Source organism: Coenobita brevimanus, chromosome 53 (genome assembly GCF_032717465.1).
Source record: "Coenobita brevimanus isolate Jiangsu-jjx chromosome 53, ASM3271746v2, whole genome shotgun sequence".
Classification (NCBI taxonomy): domain Eukaryota; kingdom Metazoa; phylum Arthropoda; class Malacostraca; order Decapoda; family Coenobitidae; genus Coenobita; species Coenobita brevimanus.
The window spans coordinates 36,739,940-36,766,918 of NC_137006.1; positions in this window are offsets into that span (position 1 = coordinate 36,739,940).

The window sequence follows — 26,979 nt, forward strand, 5'->3', positions numbered from 1 at the left end:
TCTTACAATCGTAATGGTCTTCATCTCATTTCTTACATCCGCAGGCATCACCTGGCACGCTGGGATACTGGCGGTGCCACTCACTCCCGGAGAGGCACTCTGGATCACGTCATCACGTCCGGCTTGATAGCGTCTCGGGTCCAATGCTCCTCAGTGCCAGCCTCATTCTCTGATCACGTCGCACTTCAATTTCGTTATTCTCTGCCTGCTGCTTCTACTGCTCCTGCTGCTCGTTTACGCATTACTGTGCCCCCTAAGTATTGCCCGACGTACATATCATATATGGCCCAGATGGTACCTACTTTAAATCTTTCTTCACCTGACCAGTTATACTCTGATCCTGTCTCTGCCACTCATGATTTTTACAGGTAGTATGTCTCCCGCCCACATTTGCAGCGCCGCTGTATTGCCCACTCCTGGACACTTGATGCACGTATACAAGAGGCGAAGAAGGAGGCTGAACGTGATGGGCTCTTGTTTCAAGCCAACCCGAATCCTGGCACACTCCATCGTTATCAAACGTCCAGGGATGCACTAGTCGCACTGCAGGTGTGTGTCATTACTGAGTCCTGGCAGCGGTTTACGGACAGTATTAACCGACAGACAAGTGTGGCTTCCATGTGGCACCTCATCCGTCGAGTTGTCAAGAAGACGCCCGCCACTGCTCGCCATCACACTCCCACTGTCTACGCCCAAAACCTTGTCGACGCCTGGTCGGAACAGTCTACCCCAGCAAGTCTTCCCAACCACATACAAGATGCACTCTCTTCCTGTGCTCCTGCCCATCAGCTTTGTTTGATGTCTGCTTTGCTGCAGGATGATGATGATGATGTAGAGGAGATAACCGAGTCAGAGCTGCGCCGTGCTCTCTCTCGAGGTAAGGCTTCATCCCCTGGTGATGACAGTATCACCACTGCTGTGCTATGTCTGCTGCAACAAGTTCCTGGTAACCCTTTACTTAAATTGTACAATCTTTGTTTCAGAGACGGTTGTGTACCACGAGCCTGGACCAGCAGTACAATTGTCCCCATCCCCAAGCCTGGCACGGCGAAGTTCAGGCCGATTTCCCTTACTTCTTGTTTCTGCAAGGTGATGGAGAGGATCTTACTCAACCATTTCATGCACAGGCTTCAGGACCGCCTTTCTCCACATCTGTATGGTTTCCTTCCTCAGCGCAGCACGCACCACTGTTTCTGCAAGGTGATGGAGAGGATCTTACTCAACCATCTCATGTACAGGCTTCAGGACCGCCTTTCTCCACATCTGTATGGTTTCCTTCCTCAGCGCAGCACGCACCACTGCCTTGCTGCCTTGAATTCTCGCCTCTCCCAGGACAATGTGGTGGCCTTCGTCGACCTTCAGAGTGCTTTCGATATTGCTAACAGAGACATCATTTTGGATCAACTTGTCGACTTTGGGATAAAGGGTAATCTCTTGCGGTGGATTTGGGGCTATCTCAGTAACATGACCTCTCACGTGTTTTTCAGTGGTGTGTACAGTCCTCAACGTAGTTTTCATCTTGGTACGCCACAAGGGGGTGTTTTTAGCCCATTTTTGTTTAATGTACTGATGCATCGGTTGCTCACTTCTCTCCCTAATATTCCTGGAACTACGATTACATGCTATGCTGATGATATTTGTGTTCACTCTTCCTCGCCAAGGGATCTCCAGCGGTTTCCTGACTCCTTCTATGTGGCTTCCTCTCACTGTGGCATTATTCTTTCCCCAGATAAGAGCAGAATATTCTCCTGCCGCCCTCCTCAAGCTCTGCCTGATTTCACCATCGGAGGGACTGTCATTCCCTTGTGTTTCCAGTACCACTACCTGGGGGTACCTGTTAAGATCTCGGCTGTTCCCCCCGCCAGGCGCCAGGGCCATCCCTTCATCCGTGACCTGTTGGATCACCTCCAGCGCCGACTCGCACCACTTCAGTGGCTCACCAACAACTCTTCGGGAATCTCCATCCATGTGGCCAGGACAGTCTATATTACTTTCATTCGCTCTGTAGTTGACTATCTCTCCTCTGCCTTGATTCAGCTTTCTAGGACTGCTCTGGAGCCTTTAGAAAAATTTCAGAATAGAGCAATGAGAGTAATTCTTGGCTGTCCCATGTCTATCAGGATAGTGACCATGCAGCGTGAGCTGGGGCTTCCGCCTTTAATAGAAAGAATTTATTCTAATGTCACTCGTCTCGCTGTCAAGTGCCTCCATTTCCCACAACTTTCGCCCCACTACTCTCAGTTTGTCAGGACTTCTCTGAGACTAAACTCCCCCGTTCCTCGTATTCTGCACAGTGGACGTACTCTTATTAAATTTGTTTCCTCTATGCTCCGCAGCCTTGATTTGGTTGTTCTTGTTGCAGAAGTACCCCCAACCCCCCCCACCCTGGGTGCTGCCTATGCCAGAGGTGAGCTTCACTCCCACCTCCAGGTCTGACCCACCTTATCTACAGTTGCAGCTAGCTCTGGAACACGTGGCGACAGTGACGTCCTCTATCACAGCTCCATATCACCTCTATACTGACGGGTCACTGCAATCGGATGCTGCTGCTGGTGGTGCTGTCTACTCGCCCGACTTGGAGCCACCCCCAGGGGGTTGGGTTGACCGACGTCTCCGTGATCACTCCAGCTCCACACTGTATGAACTGTCTGCCATTCTGGATGCTGTTAGCCTTGTCTGCCAACGGGGAGTAAATGCTGTCATCATATGTGACTCCAAGCCTGCCCTTCAGTCCCTGTCCAGTGTTCGGCCCACACACTCTGCAGTTGTTCAACTGATCTTATCTTTTCTGGCTTTACTGCTTCATCATAACTTGACTGTCATATTTATATAGGTGCCATCTCATATTGGCTTACGCCACAATGCCACAGTCGACAGACTCGCGAAGGAAGCCTGCCATTTGCCTCCTCGTTGTGATGGTCACCCTCTCTCCCTGAATTGTTACCACTCCAGAGTTCGCACCGCTGCTTTCCTCCCTGTGTGACGCCGCAGAGATGCAGAGAGGCCCTACAGCGTGTCCATCAACCATTACGAGTCTGTCTGCTGCCTCAAGTATTCCTACCGTCGCCAGGGTCTCATGGTTCGGAGGCACAATGTTGTCTCTGCTCGTCTGCAGCTGGGCTACCGGCAACCGTGGCAGGTCGCTGGGTTGGAAGGGGAGCCTCCCTTCGCTGAGTGTTGCTTGTGCCACTCACCTCGCTCCTACACAATAGAGCATTATTGCCTGGAGTGCCCTACTGTTCGACACCTGCTGCCCCAGGGCCAGCCACTTGATGTGGTGTGTCGACACTTATTAAACCACGAAGTTTTAGAAGAACGCTTGGTGCGTCACCCTCGTTTTGGCGGGTTTAAGTAGCTCACTGTGCCCTGTGTGGCATATACTTCCATGCAATGTCCCTACATGTTCATGAGTTTTGTCTTTATTTGTGTGTGTGTGTGTGTGTGTGTGTGTGTGCATATATATATATATTGTTACATAGCCTATGATTTCATCATCCTTTGTGTAATTTTAACGCACAATATGCTGCATGTTTGATCACGAGCGTGTTCTGCCTCAGTTCTCCCCTTCTACCGTTATAGTAGAGTAAGTCGTCCTTTCTGTTGTTCAGAGTGGGATTGTCAACTCTTAGTCCCCATGGCTTCATTTGCGCGTCCTTCTTACAAGTTGTATCAAGCTCTGCTGGCCCCTATATAATGAGCTCAGTCTCTGCATCATTGCCACTTAGATCTGCTCCTCATTTTGTTCACATCTCTGTCCTCCCCTGTACAGTTATTGTTGTGAGTGCTCAGGAAGTCTCCAACCATCTAGCAGCTGTGTAATTTCAGTATAACTGTTGTTGCATTTTTTCTTGTGCTGTGTAGCATAGGGTTAATTCTTAGGCCTAGTGAGGTTTTTTCGTGATTTATGTAGGGTTCTTGGTGTCAGCCATCATTAATAATAGTTTGTATCTGTAATAATTTATCTTGCATTAACTGAGCATTACCCAGTGTATTTTCATTTTATCAGGGCTGACTTAGATAAATTTACTCTTGCTAAGTTCGTGTTAATAGAGGCTATTGCAGTTAACCATATATTTAACCTGTTTTTTGCCATTACATTATCCTTATGAGTCCTGAATGTTTTGTTGTTAGTTTGAGCATTAAACTTTAACTTGTAATTTTACCTAACTCTTTTGTTTTGAACCTGGAACTTTACGGGACAGTAGTGATTTTTAGTATTCTCACTTAAAGTGTACATTATCTTTCTCTGTTCCGTAACATAAATTTGGCGACCTCTTATCAGGATATTCAGGATATTATCATAAGGATATTGCTTGATATTTTGTGATTGTGATTTATTCATGATGTCTACTATTTCTACACTTGATGAAGCCAAAGATTTTTTGTCAAATGTGCAAACAGTGTGTGATGTAGAAAACAGAACAAAGAATGAACTTAAGCTTGTTGCTCAACAATTGGGAATTGCTGTTCGCTCTCATCATTCTAAAGATCAAATTGTTGGCATGATTAATAAAAGCTTGTTTAATGTAACTCCTCCAAATGACCAAACGCAGATTGAATTAGCTAAGTTACAGCTAGCCCTGCAGGAGGCTCGTGTTAAGGAGGCTGAATTTCAAGCACGTGCTAAGGAGGCGGAGTCTCAGGCTAAGCAGGCGGAGTCTCAGGCTAAGCAGGCGGAGTCTCAGGCTCGTATTCAGGAGGCTGAATTTCAGGCAAATGCTAAGGAGGCGGAGTCTCAGGCTCGTATTCAGGAGGCACAGATACAGGCACAAATTGAAGTTGCCAGGATTCAGGCAGACCATGAGTATCGCATGAAAGAAGGTGGAACTGGATCATCTAGCTCTGATGATTTTGATGTGGCTAAAAATGTTAAACTTGTCCCTCCTTTTAATGAATCTGATTTAACAAAGTATTTTCAGTTGTTTGAGAGGGTAGCTACAGGTTTTAATTGGCCCAAAGGGTATTGGCCAGTACTCCTTCAATCTGTTCTCACCGGTAAAGCTCAAGTAACTTATGCATCTTTGCGTCAGGATCAATCTGATAATTATGATGTAGTTAAGAGCTTGATTCTTAAGGCCTATGAGCTTGTTCCTGAAGCCTATAGAGTAAAATTTAGGACAACTTACAAGCAAGATAAGCAATCCCATGTTGAGTATGCAAAAATCAAAGAAGATCTGTTAGAGCAGTGGTTAAATTCTAAGAATGTGGATTCTGATTTTGGTAAATTTAAGCAGATGATTTTGCTGGAGGACTTCAAAAGGTGTATTTATAAAGATGTAAGCCTATATCTTGATGAGAAAAGAATAGATAATTTGTCTGATGCTGCAGTTTTAGCTGATGAATATGTTCTCACTCACAAGAGATATTCTAGAGGAAAAGGGAAAGCTGCGAGTAAGTACGTTGCCTCTACTCAGAGTACAGGTAACAGGAAAGAGAATAAAGATGATGTTTCTCAGGAAGTAAATACCAGCTTCACCTCTAGATTTCAGAAAAGTAAATGTACTTATTGTAGTAAGCTTGGTCATACTGCGGAGAAATGTTTCAGGAGACAGAGTGATGTGAACAAAAAGGAGTCTTTAAATATTCAGTCAATTGGTCTAGTGTCCACTCTTGAGAGTTCCCAGATTTCTTTAACTGAGTTAACTGAACCTGCTTTGAGGGGTAACTTAAATTCTCATGATGGAGCTCCTCTTTTGAGCAGTAATGTGGGTGACACTCTCAAGAGTTCATGTGCTAATTTCCTGTCTGATGGTTTTGTCAGTCCTCTGGACAGTAATGACAGGAAATCAATTAAAATATATCGTGATACAGGTGCTTGCCAATCCCTTATGCTGACCAGTGTTCTAGGCTCTAATGTTAATTCCTCTGATGAAACTGTAATCTTACAAGGTGTAGGGAATAATTACTTCTCTGTCCCTCTGTGCAGAGTGAATTTAGAGTCTGGTTTTGTTAATGGTTCTGTTATGGTTGGGTTGGTTGAGACACTCCCAATGTCAGGCGTAACTTTCTTACTTGGAAATGATATTGGTGGAAGTCAAGTGTGTCCAGCTCCTCAGTTGTCTAGTGAACCAGTGGCTGCGACCCAGGATTGTGATGTCACTGATGTGTTCTCTGCATGTGCTGTCACTAGGGCTAAGTCTAAAGTTACTGGTGATTTAGAGGATAATGATGATGATGATGTTATCCTAGCTGACACTTTTCTTGCTAATTTGGACCACTCACCAGATGAGGCAGTACCCCGTAGTGTTGATAATTTGTCTCGTCAAGAGTTGGTTGAGTTGCAGGTTGCTGACCCTGAGTTGAAAGGTCTAGCTAACTCTGCTTGCAGTGAGGAAGAGTCAGCTGGTGCTTCTACTTGTTATTATGTAAAGTCAGGAGTACTTATGAGGAAGTGGAGACCCCCAACAGCATCAGCCGACTGTGAATGGGAGGTTGTACATCAAGTTGTCATCCCTCGTGTTTGTAGGCAGGATATCATTAGAGTGGCTCATGATTCCAGTTTGGCAGGACACCTTGGAGTGAGGAAGACTGTGGCACGCATTTTGAAACACTTCTACTGGCCAGGTATCTTCAGGGATGTTTCCTGGTATTGTAAGTCTTGTCACACCTGTCAAGTTGTGGGGAAGTGTAATCAGACAGAAAAGGTTGCACCTCTAGTTCCCATTCCTTCTTTTGAGGCGCCATTCACCCGTGTGTTGGTGGATATTGTGGGCCCTCTTCCTAAGACTTCTTCAGGATTATCTTATGTGTTGACCCTGATTGATATGGCTACTCGTTATCCTGAAGCCATTCCACTTAGAAATATCTCAGCAAAGAACGTGGTTAAGGAAATGCTAGTGTTCTTCACAAAGTTTGGTCTGCCCAAGGAGGTACAGTCAGACCGGGGAAGTAATTTCACGTCAAATGTTTTCAAGCAGTCTCTGAAAGAGTTGGGCATCACCCAGATCACGTCTTCAGCTTACCATCCCCAGACCCAAGGAGCGTTGGAGAGATATCATCAAACACTCAAATCGATGCTCAAGAAATACTGTTTGGAACATCGGAAAGACTGGGATAAAGGTCTTCCATTCGTTGTGTTTGCCGCAAGAGAATCTCCAAATGAATCACTGGGCTTCTCACCCTATGAACTACTGTTTGGCCATGAAGTAAGAGGACCCCTTAAGCTACTCAAGGAATGCTGGCTGTCGGAGGAAGATGATGTCAACCTGCTGGAGTATGTGATGAAGTTCAAAGAACGGCTGTCCACTGCTTTACAGCTGGCGAGAGAGAATTTAGGAGCTGCTCAGGAGAAGATGAAGACTTGGTGTGATAAGAAGTCCAGGTTACGCCACTTTCAGCCAGGAGATCAGGTTTTGATTCTGCTACCAGTGCATGGGCAACCTCTTCAAGCCAAGTTTAGTGGTCCTTATTTCGTGGAGAAGAAACTCAGTGATGTCAACTATGTCATCGCCACACCAGATCGTAGAAAGAAGAAACAACTTTGTCACATCAACATGCTAAAGTTATATCACAGGCGGGACGAAAATAATCCAGTCTGCACTGTAGCTGTTCCACCCGAGTCTGCAAGTGAAGCTCTCCCATGCAGTATGAGCCTGAGTGATAGTTTGGGGAAGAATCCTGATATCATGAATGATCTCCAGACTAAGCTTTCTCATCTAGCTCCCGCGAAAAGGCAGTAGTTTTCGGCATTACTGCAGGAGTACCCACAAGTGTTCCTTGCTACTCCAGGAAGAACCACTGTGTTGATGCATGATGTCGATGTTGGAGACGCAAAGCCAATTAAATTGCCTCCTTACCGTGTGAACCCAGTGAAAGTTCCTCTCATCCAGGAGCTTGGCTACCTGTTGGACCACAGGATGATTGAGCCATGTCAGAGCGAGTGGAGTTCTCCTGTCACTCTAGTCCCTAAGCCAGGTGGGTCACAGCGGCTTTGCATTGACTACAGACGTGTTAATCAGATAACCAAAACAGACACTTACCCTCTCCCTCGCGTGGAAGATTGCATAGACAAGATCGGAAAGGCTAGGTACAATACATAAGTAAGTTTGATTTGTTAAAGGGATACTGGCAAGTACCTATGACTGAACGTGCTAGGGAGATCTCATGTTTTGTAACACTAGGAAAGACTTTTGCATGTTCCGTAATGCCATATGGTATGAAGAATGCACCAGCCACATTTCAGAAGCTCATGAATGTTGTAACAGAGGGTTTGGCAGGGTGTGTTGTTTATATTGATGATGTATTAATCTTCAGTGACAACTGGAAAGATCACCTATGCCATGTCAGTAAATTTCTTGAGCGTTTGGTTCAGGCTAATCTTGTAGCTAATTTATCAAAGTGTGAGTTTGGTCAATCTAAAGTTCAGTACCTTGGGTACGTAATTGGTGATGGACATGTTGCACCACCAGGAGCTAAGGTTCAGGTTATAAGTGATCTTCCCAGACCTAAAAGTAGGAAGGAGCTACAAAGATTTTTGGGAATGGTAGGTTAATACAGGAGATTTGTTCTTAACTTTTCTATTCTTGTATCATCACTTACAGACCTACTGAAAAAGGGAGTTAAATTTGTCTGGACCGATAACTGTGAATCCTCTTTCAACAAACTTGAAGCTATTCTATTAAGTCAGCCAGTGCTCTCTACTCCAAATTTTGCTAAGCCTTTTAAGATGGTTGTTGACGCAAGTGATACAGGAGCTGGGGCTGTTTTGCTGCAAGAGGATGATCAGGGTATTGAACACCTTGTATCTTATTACAGTAAGAAGTTCACTCCACCTCAAAAGAACTACTCAACTATTGAGAAAGAGCTTTTGGCCTTGATTTTGGGTTTACAGCATTTTTCATTTTATTTGTGTTCTGGTTTTGACCCCATAGTCATTTATACCGATCATAACCTACTGAAATTCCTTAGTAAGTTTAAAGATAAAAATCAGAGATTGACAAGATGGAGTCTACTTCTTCAGGAGTATTCATTGGACATACAACATGTCAAGGGGAAAGAAAATGTTATTGCAGATTGCTTATCTAGACTTTACACAGATTGTTTTAGAGTAATAAGAAATTTCCTTTGTAAATTTCTTTTTCTTTGTGGGGAGGTGTTACATAGCCTATGATTTCATCATCCTTTGCGTAATTTTAACGCACAGTATGCTGCATGCTTGATCACGAGCGTGTTCTGCCTCAGTTCTCCCCTTCTACCATTATAGTAGAGTAAGTCGTCCTTTCTGTTGTTCAGAGTGGGATTGTCAACTCCTTGTCCCCATGGCTTCATTTGCGCGTCCTTCTTACAAGTTGTATCAAGCTCTGCTGGCCCCTATATAATGAGCTCAGTCTCTGCATCATTGCCACTGAGATCTGCTCCTCATTTTGTTCACATCTCTGTCCTCCCCTGTACAGTTATTGTTGTGAGTGCTCAGGAAGTCTCCAACCATCTAGCAGCTGTGTAATTTCAGTATAAACGTTGTTGCATTTTTTCTTGTGCTGTGTAGCATAGGGTTAATTCTTAGGCCTAGTGAGGTTTTTTCGTGATTTATGTAGGGTTCTTGGTGTCAGCCATCATTAATAGTAGTTTGTATCTGTAATAATTTATCTTGTATTAACTGGGCATTACCCAGAGTATTTTCATTTTATCAGGGCTGACTTAGATAAATTTACTCTTGCTAATTTCGTGTTAATAGAGGCTATTGCAGTTAACCATATATTTAACCTGTTTTTTGCCATTACATTATCCTTATGAGTCCTGAATGTTTTGTTGTTAGTTTGAGCATTAAACTTTAACTTGTAATTTTACCTAACTCTTTTGTTTTGAACCTGGAACTTTACGGGACAGTAGTGATTTTTAGTATTCTCACTTAAAGTGTACATTATCTTTCTCTGTTCCGTAACAATATGTATATATGTATGTGTATGTATATGTATACATGTGTGTGTATATATATATATATATATATATATATATATATATATATATATACACGTGTATGTGTATGTGCGTATGTATGTATATGTATACATACGTCCATAGCTGTTTTTGAGGATTCCATATGTGTCATGTTTCACATGTACTGTCTGACGCTGTTGCGTAATAAATTAAATAAATAATAATAATAACCCTGACTTCCACTTCTTTCCACCGAGGGGGTTACAGAAACTTTGGTGCGTGGGTGTACTGTAATAATGATATATATTGCTTTAATATTTTGTATATCCACCCCCTGCTTCCAGAACAGCCTCTAGACGTCGATGCATGGATGCCACTAACCCAGCCACACCACATCTATTTTAACTCTGAAGCATCCATCTGAAGCATTTAACCACCCATCTAAAGCAAACAAAAGGACTCGTGGACCCCTGCTATACTATCATACAAAAAAGAAAGAAAAGTCGATGCCTGTAGATTTAATACACTTCAAAATAATTTATTTGTAGTACTCTATTGATAATAAGTGTCGAATAGTAGGAAAATAATAAACGTGCGAGTTTCATTATTAATCCCTGCCAGGCTGCTCAGGGTAATGCAAACACGTCCTATATATTTTCCTGCCATATGGCTCATTCTTGCTCATTACTCCAACTCTTGTAATGGGATTGTGATATGGCAACACTAGACAGGGGAAGGGCTAATAGCAAGAACCCGCCCACATAGCCCAGCTAACGTTCGTTTTGCATCGAACATTCCTGGGGTAACGATAGTTTTTCCTATGACTGTACAGTGAGGCTGGATGAAGAAGAAATGGAAAATGTGATTGCATTTAAGAGTTTGTGTAGTGTGATGAGTAAGGATGGAAGTTTAGAGGGTTAAGTGCTTGAAAGGGTGCAACAGGGAAGAAAGGTTGCTGGTTCCTTGAAAGCAGTGATAAGAAACAGGAAAGTGAACATGGAAGTGAAAAAGCTGCTACACGACAGTATTGTGATACCAGCTCTAACGTATGGAAGTGAATCTTGGACCTTGTTGGAGGGACAGAAGTCAAGAGTGAGAGCAGTGGAAATGAGTTATTTGAGAGGAGCATGTGGAATCATATGGAAAGAACGACTGACAAATAAGGAAGTGAAGGAGCGTTGTGGTGTGGATGTGGATGTGATAGGAAGCGTTAGGAGAAATACACTGAGGTGGTTTGGACATGTGGAGGGGATGGAGAGCGAGAGACTGACGAGGAGACTGTATGTGAGTGAGGTGGAGGGGGGGAGAGGGAGGGGGAGGCCAAGGATGAGATGGAGGGATGGAGTGGAGAGGCAAATGAGGGAGGGGGGGGAGGAGGAGAGCTGTGAGCAGGGCAATGAAATTGCAGGGGACAGGGAGACATGGAGGCGATTTGTTCGTGGCCACACCTTACAGGATTAACGCGTCTGACAATAGATAGATAGACAGACTTTACGCACCCAACTGTCATCCCCTATCCTCTCCACATGCCTAAATAATCATGATCTATCCCTCCTCACCACAACACAGTACACTCCAGTCCCATCCTTCCTCTATGCTGACCCCGCATTTAAGGACGCGCAACACATCCATCTAATCATCCTCTTAAGTGACTGATTCAACTGCCATCCCCATAGCAACAACAACAACAAAGTTGTCTCGAAGTTGTGCTAACCTTGCCAATAAACTAGGACTAATATTGGTCTATTGTTTTCAGCGAACTTTGAATCGTACAGGATTATTTTATACTTAGTGCAACGTTAAACGAACCGTTAGCCCCAAAACAGGATCGAACTTATGACAAACATGTTAACAAACAGAACAGGATTAGCTCAGAATGCCAATTCAGATTTTACCTACTTCCGAGCGTACGAGCCCGAGGCTTGAATGCCCCTGGTACTGTCTAAAAAAATAAAAAATAAAAAAAATAAAAAATAATAATAATAATAATAATAATACGAGTAATAATAGTAACAATACTAATAATAATTAATGATGATGACTGAATTAGGAACTCGAACCACTGCACCTACCTAACCATATTTCACAATTCGAACGATCTACCAGTCACACAACCAGAAGAACTTCATATTTACTCGTATGTGCATTGCGGTGGCTGTTAAGTGGTGAGGTCAAGGATGTACTGTAGGTTACTACCAAATATTGAACTTTGGGTGCACATATACAGTGTCGGCGACTGGCATGCATTGAATCAAATGGAGTCTATTTGTGTACGTTTTTTCCAAAGGAAGAAGAAAAAAACTAGTAACCTATCATTAACTTTTGTGCAAAATATAAAACTTAACTATTTCCTAATGGGCAGTTATTAATTATCAATTACCAGAAATATGTCCTCAGTGGCTAGAATGAGCTAATTAAGTTCGCTCTATACTCCTAGGGGCCGACTGATTTCGTAAAAAGAAGAAAAAAATCTTATCTTTTGTACAGGTGTACAAAAAACTATCGTTACTCAGGCGTCTGATAGATACGTAACGAACACTACGATGGCTGCTGTTCCCAAAGGGTTGATGCAACCACATCGACACATTTATTACCTCAAACACAGGCAATGCCTCTTGTATCCCAGGCATAACCAACATTGCTGGATATGCAGGGGTATCAACAGTTTCCTAGTCCCCTCCCTGTTTTTCATACACAATCGTCGCATGTCATATTGTTTAGCACAACGTCGTAACGATACTTTGTTTTTGTTTTACAGTTGTACAAAATATGCGATATTTACTCGTACATTATCGAAGGTGTGCCAACTTCACCCTATAATTTTTGCTTATGTCCAGAAAACTCTGGTTTAAATTTATTCGTAACGTCTGTACACTATTAAATTTCACTAAACAATAGGGTACCCACAATCCATCTATTTGCTTAAGGTTTACCCCAAGTCAACAAAAATACTAATAAAAACTCATGGTTTACCTAAGTTTAGACACAGTTAAATCTGACCAAACCATGGTCTCACCACCCTCTAAACGTTATCTTAGGTTTACTCCAAGTCCACGAAAACTTTGGTGTAAATTCATCGCTTACGTTACGTCCGCACATGGGTAAATCTAACCAAACCATCGGCCAATAACCATTCGACCGTTAGCTTTAGGTTTGTTGCTGTGTGGTTGTCTGCAAAGTAGCTGGCTATACTAGATAATATCTGCACATATCTGGCAATCATTTTACAAATGGAAATCTATCTAGCTATTGCCAGACGCCTTGAGTGACAAATCGCCTCCATGTCGCCCTGTCCCCCGCCATTTCACTGCCATGCTCTCAGCTCACACACCCCTCTCTCATATGCCTCTCCACTCTCCATGTGGATGTAAACTCTTCGAATACAGTACAGTATACCATAATGTTATGCAATGCATCTCGAAGTATACTGGTCTTCATTATTCATTCCAGCTGCAGTTGTGTAATATTCAAGTTCATTCATAGCATTGCCTAAAGGACAATCTTTTTTTTTTTTTTTTTTTTTTTTTTTATTCAGGAAGATTTATTCAGTCGGACATTACTAGGACTAATTTCGACTCATTAAATTCTGCTTATTTCCCTATCAAGTACAGTTTTTTTGTTTTTTTCCTTACTTTCATCAGCTATGAAAAAATCAGTCAGTAGTTCTTTGTAACAGAGTAGGTGTTTACTTTCTCATAATAACTACATACTGCTGACGATGCTAGAAGAATTTTGTCGACTTCTTACCTTTTACCTACATTTAATTTCATTTTCATCCCATAAGAAGCAAGAGAAACTCACTTAAAGTGGGCTGGTTGTTCCAGTCTCTAACATATCAGTGAATTATTTTTAATGCTCGGTAACACTATTTACTTTGCTGTTATATAGGGCTGTCGGCGTCATCTGCTCTGTTGTTTTGAACCGTCGCGTGGTTGTCAGTTACATGACGACACACTTCAGTTCTCTATTGCACCTGCGCGCACTGAACGAGGGGTTTGTGCACATGGTATGGTTTATTTTTTCCTTCTCTCAGCAAACATTATGGAGAAACTTGTGATTGCAATTGAACCATAATTTGGGTAGTGATTGATGACAAGTAAAGAAAAAGTGGTTATGTTTTGGCGTCGATAAGTTCAAAGGCCAGAAGTAAAGGACAAGGTCAACTCAGACAGTTTTGGTCTGATTTGGAACTGATAGTCGGGAAAGGATGAAGTGTTTCGGCTTTAAGAACAATTGGACAAACGGCAAGACCCATGATTTACCATTTTTAATTAAAACATTTTTAGTTTGATCTGGACCTTTGCAGATGGAAGTGATTGAACTCAGCCAAAAATAAACTTTTTTTCGATTTTGAGAAGAGTATGTCAAAGGTCAGTGACACTGGGCAATGTATACTTAAACACATTTTTATCCTATTTCGATTAAACTTGGTGGAAGTGTTGAGAGTCAGGCAGGAATGAAGTATTTCGTATTTAAGAAAAAATGGTCCAAGGTTAAGCTCCGTAGCAGGCTCAAATATTCACCGTATGGCCCGTACTGTAAAAATGGCTCTGCATATTTCGTAGCACATAACCTCGAAATATTTGTTTTGAACACTACAGCTTAGCATGCTCCTGTATGCTATTATTGTTACTGTTGGTATTAAAATCATATAAGTAGCATCCAAAAAATGCCATTTATAATATGTAATATAAACCACTTAGGAATACATGCTACGAAGCAACCTTTGTTGGTAGAAATACGGACTAAAGTTCGATAACGGAGTGCAAATGTTGTTCCCTCTGAGCACTCCTCTTGGTTGTATATTTCATCTTGCTGGTTTCTAGCTCTGCCTATGATTTTGTCTCTGGGGTGCCACTTTTTTTTTTTTTTTACGTGGTCTTTTTCTTCCTTGTTTTGTTTTCTCCATCCATAGCATCTTTAGTTTGTCACTTTCTTTTACTTCTGCTTCAGGACCTTTCGTCAAAAGTGCTCTTATTCCTTGTTAAGGAACAGACTTGTGTAGTATTACCTCCAAAGACCGGTGTTGTCATCACACAACATCGGCGTAGCATTTTTTTGAATGCTTCGCTGGTTGATATATGAGAATGTGATAATGCAGTTGTACTCAGTTTTCTGCAATCTTTGTAGAGGGCTCATGTGGAGAATTCCCTTTCCTAGACAGATAAGCATATAGAGTGGCAAATTGACAAACAGAAGCTTGTGCACAGTAAATCTGGTAGGATTAATAGGAAAATAAGTTACTATAGGGATACGACTGTTAAACCTTTTCTAAAAAAAAAAAAAAAATCCTTAAACTTAACAGTTGGAAGAGGACTATATTGTGCCTAAAATGCAGGTGTGTGTCAACTTTGTTGATTATTTCCTGCACTGGCTATTATTTAATAGCTTAACTCTATAGTAAGGTGGACAGTTCAATATCTAGTGTATGTAGTGAAGTGTGCATACGGGTAGGAAGATGTCATGTATGTTGCAGCTCTCTCCAAGGCGGTCTGGGATACGGGTAGGGTGCTGTACAAGCTGCACTAGGTCATTAAGGATAGAAAAGATGTAGGCTTGTTCACCAGGTGGATCAGTGAAAGGAGAGGAGAGCCATAGGTGGTGGTGAACATTGAAATCTCCTAGAACGGAGATTTCAGAGAAAGGAGAAATGGATAGAATGTGTTCCATCGTAGAATTAAGATAGTCGAAGAATTTTTGATAGTAGAATTAGGGGATAAGTAAACAGCACAGATATATTTAGTCGGAGAATGACAGGAAAGCCGAATCCAGAGTGTAGAAAATTCAGAGGAATCGAGTTCAGGAACACGAGAGCAAGATAAGTCGTTGCGTATATATACACAACAGCCACCTTTGGCTTTGAAATGAGTATAGAGAAAGTAGGAGGATACAGAAAAAGGTTTGCTGTCAGTTGCCTCAGACAGCTGAGTCTCAGTTAGAAAGAGAAGGTGAGGTTTAGACGAGGAGAGGTGGTGCTCAACAAAGCGAAAGTTAGAGGAAAGGCCGCGAATGTTACAGAAATGAAGAACAGAGTCAGACAGTGGTTCCAGGCACCTCGTGTCGTCACCGGGAGAGGGGCGGAAGTCGGGGGCATTTGTGGTCCCCCCCCTGGGGACTCCGAGGCTGGGTGATGATGAGACACCATGGTTTGTTTTTTGATTTTTGGAAAAGGAAGTGTAGTGTGTACTGTGCATGTAGTTTGGTGTAAATAGTTAGAGAAATTTGTATTAGAGAGCATGCTGACCTACTCTCTGTGTAACTGAGACACTGAAAAAGTTCAGCAAAGGGGGATGGTCAGGAACTATTCCTGATGGCTGATGAAACGGGAGCTCCAGCATTCCCTGTCATCAGCTTTCCATCCACCTCGGGAGTATTGCCCTGCTCGACTGGTGCTATAGTCTACTCCACTTATATGCTTTTCCTAATTGCCTTGAAACTACATCATAGTAGGCTCATGATTTTGAACAAACATAATTGTAGATGTAATAGCATCAAAATCATTTTCACTTAAACACTCAACATCATATACTGTTAATAATATATCCTTTACTTCTCATATAAGAAACAATTCATCACAGGTGATCCCAAACTTCTGTTAAAATATACACATGGTGTCTAGAGAACTTTATATGCAACTGCCTTTTAATTCAGTGGTAATATGTCATAAGGTCTGCCATTCTACATGCTTTATGGTTTCTTTCCCAGTACCTTCATTTCAATATTTTCTTTATTGTCTTGTGATAACCAACTGCAAACTGTTTGAGGAAAATGAAGCACTTTGCATTACAAAACCATAATTCTGAGCCATACATACTGAGATGATAACTTTCAAACAGTTGTCTAAAAACTCTATAATCAAAACTTGAATTTTATCTTAAAATACAGTTAATTTCGTTATATAATCTATTCCTGCACCTAATTATACTCTTAGTTGAGATGATGATTGTCCAGAATAATACTTAAATACTTACATTCCTTAACAAGAACTAGTTTCTGGTCATACAGAGTCATATATCTTTCCAAGGATCTGTCATTTTCACCTTTAAAATACATGCATAGCGACTTGGTGGTATTGATCTCAGTATCTGTGTCCTTGGCTTCCATCTCTAATACATATTCAACAGCAATTGTAGGCCTGTTGCAGAAGAAGCTAGAATTATTATATCATCTGCATCTATCTATTCTATCTATCTATAGCCCGACGCCCTAATCCCGCAAAGGGTGGCCGCAGACAAAACGCCTCCAAGTCGCTCTGTCACCCACCATTTGACTACCCTCCCCCCAACTCACCCCCCCCCTCCCTCATATACCTCTCAACTCCATCCCTCCACCTCATCCTTGGTCTACCTCTCCCTCTCCCTCCTCCCACCTCACCCACATACACCCTCTTAGTCAGTCTTTCATTCTCCATTCTCTCCACATGTCCAAACCACCTCAGTGTATTTCTCCTAATCTTCTCAACCACATCCACATCCACCCCACAGCGTTCCTTCACTTCTTCATTCGTCAACCTGTCCCTCCACGTCACTCCACATGCTCCTCTCAAGTAACTCATTTCCACTGCTCTCACTCTTGACTTGTTCCCCTCTTGTAAGGTCCATGCCTCGCTTCCATACGTCAGGGTAGGGATCACAATACTATCATGCAGTGACTTCTTAACTTCCATACTCACCTCCCTATTTCTCATCACTGCTCTCAGTGTACCAACAACCTTCCTTCCCTGCTGTACCCTTTCACGCACTTCATCCCCCAAAGTTCCATCCTTACTCATCACACTACCCAAGTACTTGAATGCACTCACATTCTCCATATCCTCACCATCCAACCTCACTGCACACTCTGTGACTTCATTCCTCTCAAACACCATAACTTTACTTTTAGTTACATTAACTTTCAGATTCCTCCTCCTACACACTGTCCCAAATTCATTCACCAAACCTTGCAACTCCCATTCATCTTCACTCAACAGCACTGTATCATCAGCAAACAGCAACACCGGAAGCTTCCAAATCTCACCCTCATTCATTAGAGCCACTCCCACATCCACTGCCCTACCCTGCACCTCCTTTACAACCCCATCCATGTATATATTAAACAGCCATGGAGACATCACACAACCCTGTTTCAGTCCCACCTTGAGATCAAAGAACTCACTCAGCTCACCATCCATTCGCACCGTAGCCCTAGCTCCCTCGTACATACTCTTCACAGCACTCAACAATTTCCCCTCCACTCCATATATTCTTAATACCTTCCACATACCTTGCCTATCTATTCTGTCATAAGCTTTCTCCAAGTCCATGAAGGCAGCATACACTTTCCTTCCCTTTTCTAGATACTTCTCCACTAAACATCTTAGAATAAATATCTGATCTACACACCCTTTTCCCTTCCTAAATCCCCCTTGTTCTTCTCCAACTAGCTCCTCTGTCATATGCCTAACCCTATCAATGAGTATTCTACCATATATTTTACCAGTCACACTAAGTAGGCAAATACCCCTATGGTTACCACATACTTCTCTCTCTCCTTTTCCTTTGTATAAAGGAACAATTATACCTAATTTCCAGTCCTCTGGAACCCTTCCCTCTTCCCAAGCCAATCTACACAACTTCCATATCCACTCCACAACAATCTCACCCCCATACCTAAGCATTTCACCACACACTCCATCAATTCCTGGGGCCTTTCCCAACTTAATATTCTTCATCGCTTCCACGACCTCCGCCCTACTGATCTCTTCCTCTCTCCTATCATCTCTTCTTCTCCCAGCCATTCCCCAACCACTTATACTCGCACTGTTCTCACTCTCCACATTCAACAAATCTGCATAATCAATTATATTACTCATCTTTTTACCAAGTGCACATCCTATCTTAGAATTTGACACATTTTCAATGAGCTTATCAACATACATATTAAAAGGCAATGGTGATAAGACTCCACCCTGATATACTCCATTCATGATTTTCTGTGGTTCAGATATTGCATCCTTATGCCTAGTTTCAACCATTTGACTTCTGTACAGATAAAATAACACATTATCATAGGAATGAGGGATACCACCATCTACAGTAAAAGCCTACAAAAAGTTTAAAGTGGCTGACTTTATCAAAGGTCTTCTTAAAATCAATAAAAGTAGCATATACATTAAAGGCTGAAGATTTATATTTTAAAATTGTTTCCTTTAAAATGAAACATGCTGTGGGAGTGGATTTATTAGGTCGAAATCCGTGCTGCCTTTCAATAAAATATACCAAATGTAATATCTTATACTTACAGTCTTAAAATATTTACAGATTAACAGTAGACGATATAATAGGCCTATAATTTTCAACTGAGCTTTGATCTTTAATCTCATCCTTGACAAGAGGTAAGACAACACCAAAAGTCATTTCGTTTGGCACATAACCATGTACAATAAACGAGGAAAATAACTTAGCTGACAGTTTTGGTACAATCACTGGACTGAATTTTAAGTGATTGGAATGAATATCATCATAACCAATAACACTGTTTAACTCACCAATTGCTTTATTAACATCAACTGTGTGGATAATTCCTATCATCTTACCTTTACAAACACTCATTTAATTTCATACTCCAGTATTTAAAATCACCATTATTCTGACAAAAGAAAGTAAGACAGTGTGAAAAAGGGAAATAGCAGGGGAGTGAAAGATGGGAATAATGGATTGTTGGTGGAGAAGAGAGAGAAATTGAGGAGATGGAAGGAGCAATTTGAGGATTTGTTGAATGTAGAGAGTGAGAGCAGCGCGAGTGTAAGTGGCTGGGGAATGGCTGAGAGAAGAAGAGATGAGTGGAGGGAGGAAGATATCAGTAGGGCGGAAGTAGTGGAAGGAATGAAAAAGATTAAGATGGGAAAAGCCCCATGAATTGATAGAGTGTGTGGTGAAATGCTGAGGTATGGGGGTGAGATTGTTGTGGTGTGGATATGGAAGTTGCGTAGATTGGCTTGGGAAGAGGGAAAGGTTCTAGAGGACTGGAAATCAGGTATTATTGTTCTTTTATACAAAGGAAAGGGGAGAGAGAAGTATGTGGTAACCATAGGGGTATTTGCTTTCTTAGTGTGACTGGAAAAATATATGGTAGAATACTCATTGACAGGGTTAGGCATATAACAGAGGAGCAAGTTGCAAAAGAACAAGGGGGATTTAGGAAGGGAAAAGGGTGTGTAGATTAGATATTTGTTCTAAGATGTTTAGTGGAGAAGTATTTAGAGAAGGGAAAGAAAGTGTATGCTGCCTTCATGGACTTGGAGAAAGCTTATGACAGAATAGATAGGCAAGGTATGTGGAAGGTATTAAGAATACATGGAGTGGGGGGGAAATTGTTGAGTGCTGTGAAGAGTATGCACGAAGGAGCTAGGGCTGCGGTGAGTTCTTTGATCTAAATGTGGGACTGAATGGGATGTGTGATGCCTCCATGGCTGTTTAATATTTACATGTATGGGGTTGTAAAGGAGGTGCAAGGTAGGGCGGTGGATAAGGGGGTGGCTCTAATGAATGAGGGTGAGATGTGGAAGATTCCGGTGTTGCTGTTTGCTGATGATACAGTATTGTTGAGTGAAGATGAATGGGAGTTGCAAGGTTTGGTGAATGAATTTGAGACAGTGTGTAGGAAGAGGAATCTGAAAGTGAATGAAAACAAGAGTAAAGTTATGGTGTTTGAGAGGAATGAAGTCACAGAATGCACAGTGAGATTGGATGGTTATGGTATGGAGAATGTGAGTGCATTCAAGTACTTGTGTACTTTTGTGATGAGTAAGGATGGAAGTTTGGAGGATGGCGTGCTTGAAAGGGGACAGCAGGGAAGGAAGGTTCACTGAAAGCAGTGATGAGAAATAGGGAGGTGAGTATGGAAGATAAGAAGTCACTGCATGATAAAATTGTGATCTCTACCCTGACGTATGGAAACGAAGCATGGACCTTGCTAGAGGGGAACAGGTCAAGAGTGAGAGCAGTGGAAACGAGTTACTTGAGAGGAGCATGTGGAGTGACATGGAGTGTCAGGTTGACGAATGAAGAAGTGAAGGAACGTTGTGGGGTGGATGTGGATGTGGTTGAGAAAATTAGGAGAAATACACTGCGGTGGTTTGGACATGTGGTGAGAATGGAGAATGAAAGACTGACTAAGAGGGTGTATGTAGGTGAAGTGGAGGGAGGGAGAGGGAGGTAAAGACCAAGGATGAGGTGGAGGGATGGAGTTGAGAGGTATATGAGGAAGGGGTAGTGAGCTTGGGGGAGGACAGTCAAATGGTGGGTGGCAAAGTGACTTGGAGGCGTTTTGTCTGTGGCCACCGTTTGCGGGATTAGGGTGTCGGGCTATAGATAGATGGACAGACTATCATCAAACGTCTCTTTATATCTCTGGGGAAATGTTTCAGCAAAAAGTTGGGAATCACATTTACCTTCTGTTAATAGATAGATAGACAGATAGATAAAGAAAAAAATAAATAGATAGATAGACAGGTTAAACAAAAACTTAGGCTTCTAGCTCTTTCCAGTACACTTGTCAGATAGGTGTCCAAAACCCCTAGCAGTGATGATGCGGGGTAACCAAGAATACGTCAAAGGCCAGATAAGAGTAACGGTAGATGATGTATATTCCAATTTCCACTCAGTTAACGCCAGCGTGCCACAAGGATCAGTTCTGGCTCCAAACCTATTCCTAATTCATATTAATGATCTCTTGTTTGTCACCCATAATCCCATCCATTCATATGCAGATGACTCAACACTTCACAGTTCATTCCAACCTAAACATTCATTCACAGAGTTTAACATCTCTGACTCACAACTCAGTACAGCCAGCTCCATAAATCAATTCTCATCTAGGATCACTGAATTGGGACAAAATAACTCTGGCTCATTTGATGCTAGTAAAACCAAAAATATACAGAGTACTAATAGACAGATATTGTCAAATTCCAATATTATCTTCAATGATACTAATATTCCTGTCTCGAAAATATTGAAATTTTCGGTGTTTCACTTAACAATGACTTCAGCTGCACCACTCATGTCAGATCACTTGCTAAAACCGCCTCAAAGAAACTTGGATTATTGTACAGAGTTAGTAGCTTCTTCATTGATGAGTGGTTGGCTATAGTTTATAAGACTCATGTGTGCTCTCTGCTGGAATATTGCTCACCCTTGTGGAGTGGATGTGGGGAGGTTGCACTGGAACAACTAGACAAAATTCTGAACAAAACTCCCAAAATTATTAATAACCCTGCTATTACAAATAAACTACCATCCATACAGGTAGGATGGAGTTTTGCCTCGCCTGCATTATTTTACTTATACTTTTATGGCAAATGCTCAGACGAAGTAACATCCATTGTGCCACCTCTCCATGCCTTCCCTTGTGTCACACGGGCATCTGTTAGCTCTCTTGACTGGAATGTCATACTACCATATTGCAGAACTTCCGTCTATCAGATATCTTTTATTCTCTGAACTGCATCTCTTTGAAACTCCCCTCCCAAGAGTTGTTTCCCCCTAAACTTCAACCTACAGCTGTTCAAGTCCAACTGTTACAGATTTTTTTGTGACTGGAGGACAACAGTTATCTGGTGTATGTTTTTTTTTTTAATCTGTTTTTCCTTTCACTGTTGTATTAAAAAAAAAAATGTGTGATCAACACAGATGCTGTTGTCCTGTTCAGCGATGGTAGAGTATTCATCATAAGATAACTTTCAAACATCATTTTTCACTGTCATTTTTTTACTCTTGTGAAGACCAGGCTGAGGGTGCAATCACTGTCTACCTGCAACTCAATTTTGTTATTATAGTTTACAATGCTGGGAATGATGTCTGAATTCTTACTATGTACACCCACCCTGTTTGATTCGGAAGTAATCATTTTATGTGGCACTACACCAACTACAGTTGGCCCTCAATTATCAGGATGCTCAGTATCCGCACATGTTCATTATCCGGATGCTGAACCTTAGCTCTATTAATCCATATCCAAATTTACTTGCTATTTTCCGGACATGAAAGTGCTTGAGAACTTCGGCCGGCCAGCAGACATGTCCAAACATTCGGTATCGTGGCTGCAGGGCTCGAGCTGTGAGCGGGACCTAATCTGTAACTCACAACCAGATCTAAAATATCCATCATCCCTGTACTGAATGGTCAAAGTCGCGTGCTTATCCGATCACTCCCAGTGAACCTCCAGCACCCAAGCAATACGACTGTAACCCGCAAGCGGTGTGAAAACGTCAGTATGCATCCCCACTGAATATCCAGTATTGTGCTATTGTGCGGCCACCTGGTTAACTCTTTCCTAACTGCCATTGAGAATGTAACACAGATCGCAAACCACGAGTACATGTTCAGTGACAGTGGCCGTCTGTCTCCCTACTGAACTTAGACAGTCACGTGGCCACCGGGACACACACACACACACACACACACACACACACACACACACACACACACACACACACAAAGAGAGAGAGAGAGAGAGAGAGAGAGAGAGAGAATTCCTTCTCATGGTATGATTACAATATCAGTACAGTAATTTTTGTACCAATGCATATGACAGTACTGTACACAGTACAGTACTGTATGTATGTACTGTACAATACACTTTCATTCGGTATGGGTACTCGTTTCAATACCACAGTCAGCTACCTTAGCCAAGCAGCCCCAGTGGGATAGTTTTTTCTTTCTCTTTTTTTTTCTTTTTTTTTAAGAGACAATGAATGGAGGAAGGAAAAACAACGAAAATTAAAAAAAAAGTCCATGTGCCTATAGGCATCTTCCATTCATAAAATATTATAACAACTGGATTTAAATAAAAGTGGATTAAATGTTTGTGGGAAGCAACTCTCAGGAAGTGAATTCCAGACAGTAGTAGTTATGGGGATAAATTAATCCTGCTAGACAGAGGTTCTGCATTGCAGGGGAGAGAGTGTGAGTTCATGGGCGCTCCCAGCTGCCCGAATATTTCGGGAGAAAAGGTGAAGGGAAGGCACAATTGAAGCAAGTTCGTCAGAGCACTTACGGTAAAAATATCTATAAAATAATACTAATGATGCAACATCTCTACGTATTGATAATGGGGGAAGGTCCTGCGTAATGGCAGGATTATTGTTTACTCTAATGACTTTATTTTGAATTTTATTCAACTGCCTTAATGCAACTGCTCCACATCCACTCCACAGTGGCGAACAGTATTCGATCTGAGAACGCAGATGACTTTTGTATATTGTGGCCAACTGCTCGTCAGTAAAGAATTCACGAACTCTGTACAGAAGTCCTAATTTTTTATAAGCATTTTTAGCAAGGGATTTAACATAAGCTGTCCAGCTTAGGTTGGTGTTTAGTGTGACACCTAAGACATAAATTGTGGATATGGGAATACTGACATCACTTAAAATTATGTGAGACTCTGGGGGATTCTTTCTGTTGAAAAAATTAATGTATTTAGTTTTGTGAGCATTTAATGAGACCAGATTTTTTTGTCCTCATTGATTAATTTTAGAAAGGTCCTAGTTCAGCGAAACTGCTGTGTTTATCTGAGAATTTATAATATCAGAGTGTGTAAAGGAGGTACTAAATGTGAAAGAACTATGAAGTGTTGAGTCATCAGCATAAGAGTGTATTGGGTTGTGACAAAGAGGAGGTCATTTATATGAATGAGAAAGAGGGTTGGGGCCAAAACAGATCCCAGGGTTATGCCAGCACTTATGGAATGAAATTGGGAATAAATTCCATCTGCCATGGCCCGTATTTTTCTATTATGAAGATAAGAAGAAATTAGAGGAACCAGTGATACAAGGCCATAGCGTGCCATCTTAGGCAATATGGCCCAGTGCCATACTCTGTCAAATGCTTTTGAAAAATGTGGTGCTATTGTTTGTGTTTCACCATGTTGGTCCAGTGTTATGTTAATCTGATGGGTAAGAAGCAAGGAATGGCTACAATTAAACGTTCTTATGTAAATCCATACTGCCAATCATTGATTAACTTACTGATTTCTAGGTGCTTGACTATGTGTTTGTTTATTAGTTTCTCAAAAACTTTACCCAGAAAGCAAGTTATATCGATTGGTCTATAGTTTAATGGATCAGAAGTGGCCCCCTTTTTAGGAACAGGATGGATATTTGCTTATTTCCAAGAGGCTGGAAACCTTGAGGTACAGATGTATGAGCGGAAAATTTTTGCTGATACAGGAGCCAACACTGGGGAGCAATTTTTAAGTACTACTGAAGGAATTTCATCTGGACCTGTAGCTTTGTCTAATGAGAGGTTCTGTAATACAGCTTGTACGTATCTTGTTTGTATCTTGAAAGGGGGTATTTGATTTTCTGTATTTAGGGTTGAGTTTGTTGAAAAAATATCAACAAGAAGGTTGGATTTTCCACGTGGGTCACTTACTAGATTTCCAGTGGGGGACTGTAAAGGTGGAATGGAAGAGCGGGTAGTGAAGTTAGATTTGAATGAATTAAGGGTAAACCAGAATATTTTGTTATCATTTAGGTTGTTTACTAGTTTGTTAGCTTGGCAATGAAAAAAGTTTGACTTAGAAAGATTGATAATAGTTTTGGCATGGTTTTTGATATATCTATAATAGTTAAAGGCTTCTTTAGTTTTGGTCCTTGTATGTTATAGGCTATTGTTTTATGTTCTGTTCCTCTAGCACTATGATGGGGAATGAATGTTTCCATGCTGTCTTTACTGGAATCCTGTTTGTGGCCCAATGTAGAGTTTGCATCTTGAGAGAAAAAGGAGGTCCAAGGAACATTCATGAAAAATTTTTAGAGACCTTCCCAGTCTGTCCTGTCGTAGTGCCATTTAGTCACTGTGATAGGTTCAGAGCAGGAGGGTGTGGTAAGTATTGAACTGGTGGCTTGTATCAGACAGTAATCAGAGCATTCGAGGGGGGACTTCACTTTGACATTATAATTATCTGAATTGGTTGAGAGCAACAAGTCCAATAGGTGGGGATTTTGATCGGGGTTGTCTGGTACACGGGTAGGTTAATTGACTAACTGAGTGAAATTAACAGAGTCTGCAAGAGCTCACAATAAAGGCCAGAGTCATCAGTTCTGGCTGAATAAGAGAGCCATTCAATATTATGGACATTAAAATCACCCTGGATAGTAATTTCTGATGCAGTATTAATGTTGAGAACACTTAGTTGTGAAGATAGAAAGTCAAATAAACTCGGCTCTGGAGGGGCATTAGGGAAACGATAAACACAACAGAAATACTTAATTTTACCAAAAGAATTTAATTTCTATATGGAATAGTTGAAATAAGGATAATTAAATTTATTAATTTCCTCCTGGGCAATTTCTAATTTAGCAAGGCAGCATATCCCTCCTTTGCGTCTGAAATTTTGAATCAAGATATAACCAGGAAAATTAAATTTAGCTAAATCAGAGGTGGAGCTTACTTGAGTCTCTGTCAAAAAAAGCAGATCTGGGGATTCAAACTTGTGGAAACTGTGAACAGTTGATGTTGGAGTGAAGTCCCCGAATATTGCAGAAGAAAATTTTACTGCAATGACGAGCAGTTTTGGGTCAGCGCAATACTGAAGGCAGCACAGTCGCTTGAGGATGACCGGGAAAGCCCTATTCAGACGACCCAACCTGCCGGTGGTGGTCATTTGAGAAACCACTGGACTAATTCCCAGTATAGCTGCAGCCATGGCTCTTTTTATCGGTGGGGGGGGAGGGAGTAGGGATGTTTTGTGGAATGTGTATGATATGTAATGACAAGATCTGCATTTTATGGAAAGAGGATGGCTGGTTGAAGAGAATGTGATATAACGTGGATGAGTGTGTTGTGTAAAGAGGGCAGCCTGATGCCCTCTGGTGTGTGAGGCAGAAAGATGTGTAACCAGCTACTCAGGCGTAGGAGAGAAAATGGAATCCAGGCTATTCCTTGTGTCTTCTGTTGCCTTGGTGGTAGTACTTCTCTGGGCAGGGCTACCCAGAGTATATCCTATATGTAATTTTGCCTGGGAAACACATTGAGCATAATGGTTATTTTTCAAAGGACGAGGCAAGCCTTGTTCCTGGCTGACAGCTACTGGTGGCAACCAGGCATGTAACACAGACCA